The following is a 16979-nucleotide window of genomic DNA, read 5'->3' on the forward strand; positions in this document are numbered from 1 at the left end:
CCTGAAGCGTCTAATCATGTCATCAACGGTCTAATTTGGTTGTTAACGAAACTGATCCCTCGCTAACGATTTCGTGCGCTTCCCGTCGGTGCTGCCGATCACACGCTCACACTTTTTTTTGAGCCACCTCCGGCGATGATGATGCTGCTATACTTCCCCTTCTTCCACTCACGTGCATGTGCATGCATGCACACACAACCCGGCCATGCACACACATTGACCGGTCGAGCCTCGAGCCTCCTGCTTCAGCTGGGCACCACGCGCACCCGTCTGCTGCGACCGCACCTCTCCCCGGCCGACGAGCGCATCCGGCCCTACACCCGCAAGTGGGAGTCCACCATCATGAGCACCATCGACGAGCTGCGCCTCCGTGCCGTGCCCGATGGTGCTGCCGGACATGCATACTCCATACACAGTTTTTTTTCTTTGTTCTTTTTTTCTCCCGGAGAGAAGATGCACGATACTGTATAGAAAAAATATTTTTCTTGTTTACGACTTACGAGATGAGTGAGATTATTGATGATTGACACTAGTTATTAGCATGTGCAAGATTCTTTTTCACATGTTAAGCCCAATACTCCCTCCATTCTTAAATATAAGTCTTTCTGAAGATTTCATTAATAGACTACATATGGATGTATATAGACATATTTTAAATTATAAATTCATTCATTTTGCTCCGTATGTAGACTCCTAGTAAAATCTCTTAAAAGATTTATATATTTAGAAACGGAGGGAGTAGATGATGTACATTAAAAATGAAAATGGAGAGTCTAAGTAAACGCCAATTCGGATCGCAAGATTTGAAAAACGAAAATTCTAGAGAACGAACGTTCTTCCAGCAATCGTACACGTCTTTAAAAAGATGTTTTTGGGGGTCATCTTAGAGCATGTACGGCTGACCCTTAGGACGCGTTTGGCGCGTTTATGGACACTGACCGGACGTATTTTATTTTTTGCCCTTCACATTCTCATTCCTTAAATTCTAACCATTATATCCATATAAACGAAATACGTAAAATTAGAGATCAACATCTTTTATCGGATCGGATTGCTTCACCGGAAAGGATCATAGTTTATCGGTAACTTCATACTACAATCAACTTACGTAGAGAAGATGCATGATCATAGTTTATCGGTAACTTCATACTACATTCTTTGTTCTTCTTTTCTTATTCCGGAGAGAAGATGCATGATACTGTATAGAAAAAGTATTTTTGTTGTTTACGACTTACGTGCAAGATTCTTTTTCACATGTGAAGCCCAACAAATGATGTACATTAAAAATGAAAATGCAGAGTCTAAAGTAAACGCCTCTTTGGATGTGAAGGGCAATCTTACACGTCTTCAATTTTGTTGGCTATCATCTTAGAGCTCACCTGGCCGTTTGGGTACCCGAACCCGCTATCCGAACCCGAACCTAACCGAATTACCCGAATGGTCGGGTAATTCGAATATCGGGTAAGGGTTCGGTTCTCATTTTCTGACTATTCGGTTTTTGGGTTAGGGTTTGGGTTCCAATCTAGATTACCCGAAATACCCATACTACCCAAATTATTCATATTATCCAAAATTTGCTTGTTACCCATACTAACTAAAATACCCATATTACCAAAAATATCCATACTATCTGAGTTATTCATATCAAAAGTTGATGTATGCTCCGAATTTTGGGTACCCGAATTACCCTAACCGGAATTTTGGGTAATTTGGGTTCGGGTATTTTTTTGACAGAAACAATTTTGGTTCCCATTTTTGAATACCCGAATTACCCAAAAACCGAACTACTCGAACTTAAATAACCAAAATACCCGAACGCCCAGGCTGACTTAGAGCATCTACAGCTGACCCTTAAATACCGCTACAGCTGACCCTTAAATACCGCCACTCATACGCCCGCGCACGAGTTCGGGTGCGTTCGTCGACACTGACCGGACGCGTCTGTTTTTTTGCCCTTCACATCCTCATTCCTCACATTCGAACTCTCATATCCATAGAAACACATGCGACGCTATGTAAAAGGATCATAGTTTATCGATATCTTCATACTATAAACTACTTGAGCATAATTAAAATATGAACAAAACGGGGAAGGGAGAAGGGAATCGTCATTTTCTCACTGCCCCCTTCCCCTCCCGGTCGCCCACGTCGTTGCTCTCCTCCTCCGTGTAGGCCCCGGCGTGCGATGGAGCACATCGCCGTCGTCATCAGAGCCGGCCGTCGTTGTCGTCCTCCTCGGAGCTAGACCGCATGCCCGACAGCCTGCGGAGGCGCTCATGCTCCTTCGCATGCCGGGCTGCTTTCCCCTTCGTCGCCGTCTCTTTCCCTGCCTCGCGCTTCGATAACTGGATGGTCAGTCGGAGCACCTCGGCATTCTTACGCCGGAGGCGGCGAGCATCCGTCTCTGCCGTCGTCAGTGAGCGACGAAGGAGGCCCGCGAGGAGCACGTCCTCGGGGTGGACCGACGTGCTCGAGGTCGAACGAGGCGTGGCCAACGCCTCTCCCCTCTCCCGAGCCCGCTGTCGCTCGCAACGGCTACGCGCTCCTCGGACTTTGCGTCCTCGTGCGCCCCGTCCCCGATGCGGCCACAAGGACCCAACAGTGGCCGGTCACCGCTTCTGGAGCAGAAGATGGTGGAGATGGGCGGCGTACCCAACCTGGAGCAGACCTCCCGAAGCTGGAGAGACCGGAGTTCCGCGCCTCGAGAAAAGGCCTCCACGTTGCTGACACTCCATCAGCGTGCGACGGGCCTGGAGGATGCAGGTCCACCGCCGTTGGTGCTCCGTTGGCATGCGACAGGCCCAGAGGATCCAGATCCACTACCGACAGAACGCGACGAGGAGGGCTACCTCCTCCACATCGACGTTCAAGCCGTCGAAGCTGCTTCCGTCGCCGGCCATAGAACCGAAGCATGTGGAGGGGAAGTGGAGTGGACGGAGAATGAACTGTCGGATGTCTAGGGTTTTCCCGATTCGGGTATTTAGTGCGGTCCATGGTCTGCCGTGCTGACGTGACGATGGGGTCGGTGGTGGTCCAGACAGTCAAGCGAGCGTGCCCGGGCTCGCCCATATCCGTGCCATATTTATGCTGGAAATGGGGGTGTCGGTCAGCCCAGATGTTTGAAGCCCGTTTAGGAAGTCCGTCTGGGTCAATGTTTCATGACCGCACAATGACCGAATGGTCTTCCCGAACTTTTAAGAAAGATTTGAGGAGTCCGGTTGTAGATGATGCAGTGGTGGACCTAGAAATTTGGTGTTGTGACCGGCATAGATTAGTACTTTCAGTTTTTTGCACCTACTGGATCCGCCCTTGGTTACTAGATTTAACTTTAAGGTGGTATGGGTGTTGGTTAGTGATGCATAAGAATATGACGAACGTGAAAAGGTCTCACATCGTAGTGCTGTTTTTCAGAAAATTGTACCCCGTGCGTTGCTGCAGAAAACTTATTAAAAAACATATGGATAAGTTTTAGAAAACTAATGATAATGCAAAAACCATTATAAAAATGGCTTGCTTAATTATCTAGAAAAAAATCATGCATGAAGATATGTTTTGCATGAAGAGATTAATAAAGAAAGTAACTTATAACTACATGTATGACTTGATGACGTGCCATTATTGCATGAAGAGGAAAATGGATACTCGGCTCTAGCTGTTCAAGAATAGAAGATTATAAAGTACATGCATAACTTGATGATGTGACATTGTTGCATGGAAAGGAAAATTGGGTAGTGAGTTCTAGCTATTTAAGAATAGAAGATAGGACAAGACACATAAATATGAGGTCAACACATTTAAAATTGTACAATAATAAAAAAACAAAGAAATTGACAATAGAAACATAGTGCCTCCGTCAGGATTTATTAGGCCACCCTAGTATTTTGGGTCCAACTTCAATCATCATTTCGACAAACAAACTATGAAGTATACACAACAATATTGTTGGAATTGTATGCAAAAGTGGTTTTCAATGGTATAATACTTGTGACATATAGTTTACCTTTTATTAGTTAAATCTATAGCCAAACTTGGCAAATTGGCATATATATTGGCTGGATGACAGCTGTCGTACATTTATTTTTCCAAGCCATATAACCTATTGCCAGGAACCCAATAATGCTAGACCTAGAAATATGTACAAATGTTTTACGTAACTTTCCAAAATATAATCTTCTTCCCCTCCGCATTCAACACTTTCCAAAATATAATCCTCCCCCCCCCCCCCCCTCCGCATTCAACACGGGTGCCCCCCTTCACCCAACATTACCAATCAGAATACTCCACACCAGTTTGTTCATAAAAAGATTCTGTAATCTTTTATAGATGTATCATTACTCCCAGGATACCTACAGAAATGTTGTGCAGAAAAGGAAAGTATTGATATTTTGGAGGATACATTCCTCAAAACCAAACAAATTAATGCTAAATTTAAAAAGAAATGTCGCTCGGAATCTTACAAAATTCTGTTGAATATACTTCAAAAGAAAGAGGCCCTAACTAGGAGATAATGTGTGGGAGATGTTGAAAACACTGCATAAGTGGGGCATCAAATTCTTGTTCAATATGGAATAGCTACTAGCAAATATCCTATTCTTTGACTGACTATCCATGGTGCAGGTGACTGCATATTTTTATATATGTGCCCATCATTAGAGTACAACTGCACAAATAAAAATTAGAAGTGCCATCACAACAAATATAAACCAAAAAGTGCTTTAGAAAAAAGAAATGCTTTGAAATACAAAGAGGGACAAATACACTATTGAATAAAAACGTGACTGAAACATCACAAGCAGGGGTTGCGTGCTATATCAACAACTACATTTCTTTTGAAGAATATATATAAGCATGTCTACGTTGGGCAAAACGTTGCGATGGCTACCCATGCTAATCCTTTCTTTTTCTCCTGGAAATAACAGAAGGCTGCCATGCCCCACACGCTAACTCCCTGGTTGTTAGAGACAGCTAAACAAATGTGAGGATGATTTCCGTTCGTTGATCTCCGGATTGGTAGATGAGTGTGGGATGCATGGATCCTAGGAAAGCCAGCGTCGACGAACAACAAATCTGATTGCTTCGACCCCTCAACCTCCGTCTCCGTGGTGGTTGGACGCAGCGGTCTTTCCGTTGCTTTGCTTTCATCCGGTCGCGGTCTTTCGTTTTCCTCGTCCTCTTTCGTTTGATCCTTTCCGGTTCCTCTACTCATACCGTCATTGAAATAGGCTTTTGTCTCGTTATATTCATATAGCAACCATCTATTACACCAACGAGATTTCATGCTAAGGCAAACATCACAATCAGGCTTCCATCCGGTCGCGGCCTTCCATTTTCCTCGCCCTCTTCGTTTGATCCTTTCCGGTTCCCTACTCATCTGTTGCCGTCACTCTGAAATGTGCAATGCTACACCTACGCAAGGAATTGTAAGTGATTACTTAAGGTGACACTATTTTTGTTGGACCAAATTAGAGAAAGTGCCCCCACTCAATTGAATAAGGCGCTAGAGAGATTAGTTTAGGAAGATTATGTAAGCAGGTGGTAGGTTTACATAGATGTTGCATTTCTTTTTCTCTGAAGTACCTCAGCGAAGAACGTCATTGAATATTATCTCTGGACGTCGACTTCGTCGGAGTAGCTGTTGCCCATCTTATCGTACTTTTATCTTTGACTGATACGTCTCAAGTCTATCTACATTTTTCGATTGTTTCATGCAGTTATATTGTCATTTCCAAATATATGTTTCTATCAATTTGTATTATTTTTTCTGGACTAGCATATTAATTCAGTGTTCACATGGAGTTGTTATTTTCTATTTTTGACTTTTCAGAAAATCCATATCTACATAGGTAAAAAAAACCTTGAGAATCTAATACGTTGTTTTAGTCACGAAGATTCCACGAAGTGTCTTGAACTGTCGGAGGGCCAGCCATGGACCCCACCTGGCCAAGTGGTGTTGCCAGGAGTTGACCTGCGCCGGTAGGTCACATCACCTCAACCCCCCGCCCTGTGCACCACCTTTTGTCCATTCTTCTGCCCATAAATTCATGACACCCTACATTTTTTTCTTTCACATTTTTTCACATTTTTTTTCTTTCACATTTTCTTTCACATTACTAATGTAAAATGTGAATTTTCTTTCACATTTTTTTCTACGGCAAGCTCCGGCTTCGAGGAGATCAAATCTGGGGCACCCTGTCGAAGGAGAAATCATTTGCTTTTGTTGTCCTTATACTTCTTTGAAAATTAATGAACAGATTAGATTTTTTTTGTTTATTTTACTCTAGCTAGTACGTCTTATACTATCAAAAAGAAAGAGTAGCTACGTCTCATGTGGTTGTCCACGTCTAGGAGAAGGTTGCCACAGCTCGTACACGGTACTAGTAGTAGTTGCTAGTGTCTTTTCATGGAAAGAAAAATCTATGGTTGACACGGCATACACGCTAACTTCACTGGCAGCTAGAGACGTCCAAATTACTAATGTGAGCATCGATGCTTCTTTTGGTTGGTTGATTTCGGGATGCTCGACTGGGTCGCTGCTTGTTTAGACAGTGACAATCGGTAGATCCCTATCGCCGCGTCTAGCTAGCTCAGAGCTTAGTCTTCCTTTCAGTTTCTTTGGTCTACTTCTCTCCTCGCTAAATGCATCAAAGTCTCAGTGTGTAAGTTAATTGACTTTTTATGTACCACGGATACTTTTCTAGTCTTTTGGATTAACATGCAACAATCTCAATATCATTTCTCACATATTAATCACGGACTAAATTTACTCTAATCTTTCAAAGATGAAATATACACTAACTACTGTGCAATCTTAGTGTGCTGAGTACCTTTTTAAAATCCAGGCAACTTGGAATTAGCAAAAGCCAGTTAAGTGGATATCCATCTAACTATAAAGGTACATCGCCACCGGCTTCCACTATCTCCCCTTTCCTCCTTGCCGCCGTCAGAGAGAGCAGGAGTGCAAGCCTTGGAGTGACTCTGTTGTGGTGGAGTGAAGGCAAGGTTGAAACATGATGGTGGGTGTGCTCTGGGCGATAGCAGAGTGCTACGGTAAGGAGGTGTGACATCATTTTTCCTGCCGGCGCACTCCTGATCTAGCGGCGGCTGCATTTGCACGTCGGCGCATCGGGGATGTTGATATGCCTTTCGTGCTCTAGATCCGACCATGTTAGCTTGTGGGCCATCGAGCATGGTCAGAGCTCTTTTCGGCGAGATTGTAGTCGGTGATGTTGTGCCCTGTCGCCGATGTTGGCCCTTGTGATGACCAATCCGGTCAGTGGCGACAGATTCACTATAGATTGCGGTGGCCATCATAAGGTCTTCATGAGGCTTCTCCTTTCAGATCTGGTGGTTGTCTCTGGCAGTGAGATAAAATTTAGGAACAACGACTTGATGCAGATGGTATTGTAATGCAAGGCCGATGGCCGCAAATCACTTGTAGCTGCTGGGACATCGGAAAAGTGGTGGCAAAAACATTTGATTGACTTTGATGTTGTGCTACCCGAACACCCGTTCTGGAGCTCAGGGGTGAAATCCAAGGTGACACAAGTCAGTATACCTGGTAATGACGATGTTTTTGTGTTGTTACCTTGTTGAAGGCATTGCAATTGCTTCAAAAATGATGATGGAATTCTTAACATGATACTGATATTTTCCTTGTCAAGCTCTTCGACAATTTTTTCATTTTCAATGAATGCAGTCAAGACATCCAAGCAAACCTGACCATCATCTTGCTCCTGAGACTGCCAAGAGCTTCTCGATGTCTGCCACAATTGGTTCCCTCTAGTACTGAGGTCTAAACGCCTCAACCATGACATTTACAAACTTCACCATGTCATCTTCGCATGGTCTCTCAAACATTCATATGGACTCGTCCCACGAATCAGCTACCATACCACATACACGCATCCGAAGTGCCACTGTGCACTTCTCCTAACGAGAGAACCGCAATCCGCATCTGCCTCTTCCTCGAAATAGGATTTCCCCCGCTTTATATTATAAAGCAACGAACACCGATCACAAGGTAACTACTGGTTTGAACAACACATCAAGCCCAAAAGGGAAAAAGAAGAAGAAATAAATGCCAACAACGGCAGTTCGACAAGTCGGATGATCCGCCACTGATGCGTCCTCCATCTGTGTCCCACCACACGACATTACACCGGACCGCCACGTAACTAAGCAACACCTCCAAGAAGGAATGCGACGCCAACAACGCTGCTGCCCGAACATGTCCTAGTGTTTTCTCTAGCACACTATGGGGTGTGGGGATGGGTAGCATTGATGCCCTTCAGGAAGGAATGGCGGCGCCCTCAGGCATCACCAGGTCGGAGCCGGATGATCCGACAGGGATTTCTCCAGCACCCCCAAGCACCGCCACCCACTCAAACGGAAGCCATTCAACCATCTTGCCACCTGCAAGCATGCACCACCATGGTCTTCGACCCATCCACGCCGCCTCGCTTCAAACATCACCATGAGGTCAAGAGAGCAGAGGCAAGGGCGAAAGCACTGGAGCTGCACGAGAAGGAGTCGACTTCACCGCCATTGCGAGTGAGGCCCTTGCCTCCAGCACCGATGTGGATTGCCATCCAAACGCCACAACTGAGGTAAACTAGGCCACCCAGGCCCGACCGGGCCTAGATAGGGCCTGCAGAGCCCCCACCACCGTGTCGCCGCACACCGGAAACCAAGATGCCATCCACCACCTCACCGACACACCACCACTACCTCCTGAGAACCACAACAACGCCATGCCCTGCCGCCGGCCCGTCCAAACCTCGATGAGGCCCAAATGGCCTAGATCTGGGCCTAGCGGACGCTGCCAGCCCGTGCCACCACATCACCCGTCGCCAACAACACCGCGGCCGCGCAGTGTCTGCCCCCGCCCGTGCGAGAAACCCCCGCTGCCGTTGAGGACCGTCGTCGTCTAGGAGCACCGTCCGGAGCCGCTCCACCCTGCATCGAAGGAGCCACGAGAGGGGAAAGGCCAGGGGCCGCCGCCGGCAGCGCCGCCCGGGCCAGGCCAGTGGCGGACGCGAGCAACGACGACGGGGAGTAGAAGGAGAGAGGGGAAACATGCGGAGGGAGACGCCGGGCATGGCCGATCGCCCGGAGGGCCATGCGGTCACGGTCCGGGGGGGGGGGGGTCCTCCCACGACCAACTACGTGAACAAATCCCTCCGTCGTCCGCCTCCACCTCTTGCCGTTGGAAACATGAAACTACTATTGCTAGTTGATTTCTCTTCTTTTTGGATTTTTGCGGGTTCCTGCCAGGGGGTTTGCATGGGAACGCGTGGCCGTATTAGCTGTAGACAGGTAATAACGACAAGGTGACTGGTGACAACTGGTCTCGTCTCTACCAAGAACACATCATTTTTTTTCTTCTACATAGATTATATATCCAAGGGGAGAAGAAGACTAGAAGAGGCCGGGGTGTACTCGGAACACAACTTACAGGAAAGGACACGAATTAATCCCTGGGATCAGCATCCAAAACAGTAGCGAAGACATGCATGGTCGTGTAATCAATTGAGTACACAACTTTTTTTTTTTTGACAAAAAAAGACACATGTGAAGTAAACATCATGCAAAAGAAAATTCATCAATCCATATACTCCCTCCGTTCCTAAATATAAGTCTTTGAAGAGATTTCACTAGATGACTACATACAAAACAAAATGAATGAATCTACACTCTAAAGTATGTCTATATACATCCGTATGTAATCCTCTAGTAGAAACTCTAGAAAGACATATATTTAGGAACGGAGGGAGTATATGACTACACAACTTTGAAGCGACTAAACATGGCTGGCACAGGCACTAGAACCAAATTCATTCCCATCGGAAACAAAGAAAAATCACCTTGCCCAGTCTACAGTCAAGAAAGGCAACATGACGGGACACAAAGCAACTACTCCCCCCTTTATCTAAATATTTGTAGTTGAAAAAACTATATTAATTTTTTCCAACTAAAAGAAAGTAGGTTGTGTCGCGATCAACGAAGGCATCTCCATCGCAGCAATTACTCCAGAAATAGCATCTACATGAGTCGGCTACTGGGTTAGTAGGATCAAGAGGAATGCCATATACCATATATAATTGTTTGTGCAACAAGTAATTCTAAATAAAAAGAGTAGATGCTAATATATACTCCCTCCCTCTCAAAAAATTTATCTTAGATTTGTTAGATATGAATGCATCCAGTCATGTTATAGTACTTAGATACATTCATTTCTAGATAAACCTAAGACAAGAATATTGAGACGGAGGAAGTGTATAAATATTAGAACGAATTTTGTTTTCTTAGAATATTATTCCAACTTTTTTCTTAGAACCAATGTTAGATATGATTGCTTACTAAAGTTAGTTATTTTTTATTTCTAAACAACTAGCTAGCCTCGCTGAAAATGGCTCGAATTGACTATGATCCAAACGCACAATAAAGTGGCTTTGCAGCAGCACTTTTCACCCGTGCCGCTAGAAACCCAAATGTGGTTCGTCACGCGTGGCATGCACTACCAAATAAGCTAGTGGGGTATATATCTTACATGGTGCTAATGGGTTGACTCGAGCAAACAAAATGGGGAACAAAGCTTAGTCATGACTCATGAGCGTGACCTGATGAAGTGAAGTGTCCTCATCTCTACAACAGCATCTTGGCACAATGTGTACGTGTACGGTGTACCGCGAAGCAATTAACTCTTAAACCTTTCTTTTTGCCTGGAAGTAAACTTAAATCTTGGCTAACAGCAACATTGTACCTACGCTAGCTTGTATCTGTACTTGAGTTGTAGTTACGCTTCTAGCTACCTAGGACTTTAACTTCTGAACATGCGACCTCTACCAACGTACGTAACTGGCCAGTCTCCATTCTATTATGCCCATGATTTTTCCAATCTGCACAACCAGCACAAACCGGAGGTTAGAGCATCTATAGCAGATCCTTTAAAACACGAAAATGAAAAGCGGTTCTCGATTCGTGAAAAACGCGTTTTAAGGGTCGTTTTGAGCTACGGCCCAACAAATCCCTTAAAAGTTAAACTCTATAATCAAGTATTCGCTTATTTTTTGCCACGTCTTCTTCTTCCTCTCGTCCGTGTCCATAATCGGCTAAATTCATTCCTATAAACTTGGCAAAGAGCACACGGAGTAGCCAAATATAGAACCATCGGTGTCTAGAATGGGTCACACAAAGCGCCTGTCGTGGAATCCATCCAGGAGCTAGGTAGCTAGCTAGCCCCGGTCGCGGAATTCATACAGGAGCTAGCTAGCTAGCAAGCTTCCATCGTGGAATCCATCCAGGAGTTGTCGACGTCGCCGAATCTGGCCAGACGGGCAGGGCACGGGGCCGACAGGACGGGAGGGGCGGCAGCGACTAGGACGGGTGGGCGGCAGCCAGGACAGACGGGTGGCGGCCGGGAATGGACGGCCGATGGTCGGGGACGGATGGGGCGGAGGCCGGGAGCAAGTCATGAATGTTTCGACGGTAGTTGGACTTCCGCCAACGGTCTTTTGAATATACGGGGCGCTTTCGGGCTAGCTCCGAAATCCTTATTTTCAAGAATTTGGTGGGAATGTTTACCGTGTCTCTTAAAAAAATTACAAGTCAGAGTCGTTTATGGGGTCTATTCGGGAAGCTTTTTTCGCGTGAACCCATATTTTGATGGTTATTTTGTAGGTCGGGGCATTATACGGGGTTTGTTAGAGATCCTCTTACACCGTCAACTGCTTGTACATTGAGATGCAAGGCTACTTCTTTGTTGCTTCACTTTGATTCTTTCTGTCTAGGTCTTGTTCCAGGTAGATGGCATCGTACAACATCACATTTACTTGTGAGATTTTGGTCGCAGTTCCTATTCCGTGGTTATATGACGTCAATTACAAGCTATTCTCTAAACTGGTGCCCACACTCAAATCAGTCGATCATATAATGGGCCGGCCTATCTTTATGCACCAAGCAGAAATGCTTCCAGCTAGTTTTGGCAAGCTTCTAGAGGCTTCCACATTTACTTGTGGGATTTTGGTCGCAGTTCCTATTCTATGGTTATAGGACGTGAGTTACAAACTATTCTCTAAACTGGCGCCCACGCTCAAATAATTCGTTCATATAATGGGCTGACCAATCTTTATGCACCTAGCGGAAAAAGCTTCCCAGCTAATTTCGGCAAGCTTTTACTAGCTTCCCAGCCCGTGTTTTTCTGGCTTTTTCAGACTAGGCCTTTGTCTGTTTTTCCTTACTAGCTTCCCAACTCTATACATCACCCAGGATGCAGAATAGTTTATTCTTTACCCGAGATAATATTATGATCAATTTACAAATAAATTACATTTGACATACAAATATTTACATTTATATTGAATCACTACGTAAAATTTGACAAAAAAAAACAAAAATATAGGTCACAAGACCAGAAAAAATTGAGTTTTTGTATTTTTTGCACTATTTTTGTATGGTCGTAATTTTACGTGACATAAAATATTTTTACATTGATTATATTTTTTTACGGTCTCTTTTTAATATAAAATAAGACAAAATTTACGGAATGTAAAATTACGGTGCATTAATGTTAAAATAGAGGAGGGTGAAGAATAACTATTCCTCACCAGGGTTCGAATAGCGCGACCCTTATGATCGTTATATATATAGAAAACTCTATTCATCATCCAGGGTGCAGAATAAGTTATTCTTCACCTGAGGTAATCTTATGATCGTTTTATTAATAAATTACATTTGAAATGCAGATAATTTACATTTATATTGAATCATTATGTAAAATTTAACATAAAAATAAAAATATCGGTCACAAGATCAGAAAAAAACGCATCTATTTCTCACCCAGTGTCATAAATTTTACGTTCGATAAATTTTGTCTTATTTATACGTAAAAAAATTGTAAAAAATATAATCAATTTAAAAATATTTTATGTCACGTAAAATTATGACCATACAAAAATAGTGCAAAAAATACAATAAACTCAATTTTTTTTGGTCTTGTGACCTATATTTTTTTTGTCAAATTTTACATAGTGATTAAATATAAATGTAAATATTTGTATTTTAAATGTAATTTATTTGTAAATTGATCATAAGATTATCTCGGGTGAAGAATAAATTATTCTGCACCCTGGATGATGAATAAAGTTTATATATATATATATATATATATACATATACATATATACATATATATATATATATATATATATATATATATATATATATATATATATATAGAGAGAGAGAGAGAGAGAGAGAGAGAGAGTCAAAGGTGCAGAATAGTTTATTCTTCACCCGAGATAATCTTACAAACAATTTATAAATAAATTACATTTCAAATAGAAATATTTACATTTATATTGAATCACTACGTAAAATTTTACAAAAGAAAAACAAAAATATAGGTCACAATACCAAAACAAATTGAGTTTATTGTATTTTTTGCACTATTTTTGTATGGTCGTAATTTTACGTGACATAAAATATTTTTACATTGATTATATTTTTTACGGTCTATTTTTACGTTTAAAATAAAACAAAATTTACGGAACGTAAAAGTACGGTGCATTGATGTTAAAATAGAGGGGCTGAAGAATAACTATTCCTCACCCAGGGTGACGAATAGCGCGACCATATATATATATATATATGACAAATTTTATCTACCACCGCTGGTAGTTACCATCATTTGCGTTTGTATATTGTATGTAGTATATTTATCAAATCGAAGAGTATGTATGCGTAGTATATAGTATATAATAATGTTTAGGTAGTACATATACTTTTTTAGTATGTATTATATTTTGTGTATGTTCTTTTTTACGTATAAAAATATATGTATTTCACAAATATATAAAAACTATGGGCTAACTTGTAATTTTTTCATGTAGTATATAATAACCTTTGATGCACTTACAGAGTAGTGTATATAAATGTAAAATTGAAGGAAAGCGCACCTAAATACCATGCTATCTACTGATTTATTATTGTAAAGTTGATAATCTATTTCATCTTTTCTTTTGGGGGGTGGGGAGCAAGGCCAATATTAAGCATGACCCAGGATATCTGCTAACCAACTGAATTGTATGAAGTAGGATGTAGGTAAGATAACTTGTTCTGTAGACTGCTTATTTATATACCGAACTTGAGAACATCAGAACAAGTCGTCCTTCATTTATACACCACACTACAGAACATCGGATCAAGTCGTCCTTCATTTATACACCACACTACAGAACATCGGAGCAAGTGAGTCAATGAATCCCTTAACAAAAATTCAGGGCATCTCTCTGGTGGTCGATTCATCACATAAGTGATCCATTTGAATGATTAGTCAATTGCAAAATTCACCCACTGATTTTTTTGTGTGGCCATAAGCTTGTCCTTGAATGTGAAGACTTATATCCAGGAATGCATATTTAGTTTTATAGTTAAATGTATATTGGACTTGTGGAAAAATCAATAAACCTTTTGAACTTTGGGTTCACATGATCTATGTAGCCAAATTAAGGAAATATTGAACTTACTAATGAATCAAAGTAGAACGTCATATGCTACCTTGTGTTAAAAATAAACTACGTGTACGCAGGTCAAACATCGCATTATCAGGAAAAAGTCTCGTGTTCTAACGAAACTAGACAATTGGCAGTCACATTTATCAAGCAAAAAAACTTGATTAATTAAGACAAAAGAAGTATATGTTCACTTATAAGACAAGATTGTAGATTTCATCGCCTATTTGCTCATCTATACAAAAAATCACCTCACGGTATACCAATGAAATGAAGCGTTGAAGAATTAATGGTGCATATATAATTTTCCGCTAACCCTTGGTTGCATTAGCTTGTCTGAATCTGCTGAAATAAATACGTGTCCGCTGTCTCATTATCCTCGCTAGTGATATACATCCATCATGATCTTGTCTAGCGTTCAAGTTTTCGTTTTTTTTATGACTTCCTGACCATATCTTTTCCTCCATGTCTAGTAGGACCATATGCATCACAACACCATAGCATTAACAAGAAAACTCATCAGTTTGAGTGATAGCATGGAGCTCTCATGCTAATAAATAGATTAAAAAATGGTGACGTGCCTTCACCATATGACAGGAAAATTTGCTAGTGGGAGGCAGATATTTACAAATAGAGGATCTGTGCATATACCTTATCCAAAAATTGTCTTGTGTGTAATGAATCGATCTGATGGGAAGGACGAATCAAATAAGGCCAATGGTATTTGTTACTTTTTTATGGACGATTTCTCAAAAGAAATAACTTAAGGTAGTATGTATGTTTGTTAGAAGATCCGAGTTGACAAGCATGCTGAGTGAATATATCTTCCACCAGCAGGTGAATATAACATATGAAAATCTCTTTTGGCTTGTTCAATATATAAACATTTTAGGCTGTCAAAACTAACACTAAAATAAATCATGCAATACCAAACGTTGGTACGTTAACATCAGGCTGAAGTTTTCACAATGTCCTTGTAAGAATTGATAGCGTCATTTGTTTATGTAAAGTGCATCAAATATTAATATATGCAGTTAACATGCGAATATACTATATAAATCTAATAGGGAGAAGTTGGGGATGTGTGTGTGTGTGTGTGTTTATGTGTGCACACACACGCGTGTATTGTGGGTGAGGGGAGGGACGGACAAATACAACAACATTAAAATAAGATCAAGTCAAGAAACAAACCATAATTGGCAAGACACTTAACAATAGATGTCTTTGGTATAAGTGCACGAAAGTCATCGCAATGAATGCTAGTGGATAGACTAACAACCGAGCATCCACTAGGAAAATCCTGAAAATGTAGGAACTTATTAGCAATGCGTAACTACGATAAAATTAGCCGAACATCCACGGAAGTCACCTTGTTATTGCTATTCTTTAATAATATGGCTGCATGCATCTATTGATGTAGAGGCCGGGGGCTTTGTTCCTCTTCCAAAAAAAGAAGTCTACAGTTCCGTGTGGACAAAAAACACTAATTCCTAGGCTATTTTTTCGAAAAATCAAGAAGCAACCCCTGGCTATGGGAGGGCGCAAAGGAAGCACATGAAGCAAGTCATGGATGACGTGGACGTCGTCGAGCCCGTGGCGGCCGGCGTAGCTGCTGCTTTCTTCGACAGTGGGGCATAAGGAAGGTGTCGCGTTGCGAGGGACGCACGCCACCGCAACACCCTCCTCTTGATGGCGCCGGCGCCCTCCTCTTGATGGCGCCGACGAGGAGACACGGTTAACATACGTCAGCTCCCTCTCTCCTAGGCCGCTGCTCACCACGACGAGAACACGCAAGAGGCGGTGCGAGATGCACGGGCACTTTGGCGCGACTCCCCAAGGCCAGCAGCAAAGGCGACGCTGGACTCCCTCCTCCTCCAGCCCCGACGAGAGGGGTGGCGCGACTCCCCCAATGCCAGCATCGGAGGGGCGGGGGAGTGCGACAACAACGTCGCGGGCAGCACGACGGCGTGAGATCCTCCTCCAGCCCTGACGAGCTCCACGGTGAGAATCCCCACGGCTAGCAACAGAGGTGTCGTGGGACTCCGGAAGCAACGACGTGCGCAGCATGGCTGTCTCAGAGCACCATGTCGGACCTAATGGCCTAGGGGAAGCGACCTTCCAGATCCCAATGGCGTGGGGAGGGTAAGTGGAGTGTATGGAGAGTGAACTGCCGGATGTCTAGGGTTTTCCCGATTCGGGTATTTAGTGCGATCCGCGAAAAACTTAAGCATTTTGACTGTGCAAAAAAACAAACGCCAAACATCACATCGGAATTTAAAATAGTGCAAAAAATACAATAAACTCAATTTTTTTTGGTCTTGTGACCTATATTTTTTTTGTCAAATTTTACATAGTGATTAAATATAAATGTAAATATTTGTATTTTAAATGTAATTTATTTGTAAATTGATCATAAGATTATCTCGGGTGAAGAATAAATTATTCTGCACCCTGGATGATGAATAAAGT

The sequence above is a fragment of the Hordeum vulgare genome, unplaced genomic scaffold, assembly GCF_904849725.1.
Source record: "Hordeum vulgare subsp. vulgare unplaced genomic scaffold, MorexV3_pseudomolecules_assembly, whole genome shotgun sequence".
Classification (NCBI taxonomy): domain Eukaryota; kingdom Viridiplantae; phylum Streptophyta; class Magnoliopsida; order Poales; family Poaceae; genus Hordeum; species Hordeum vulgare.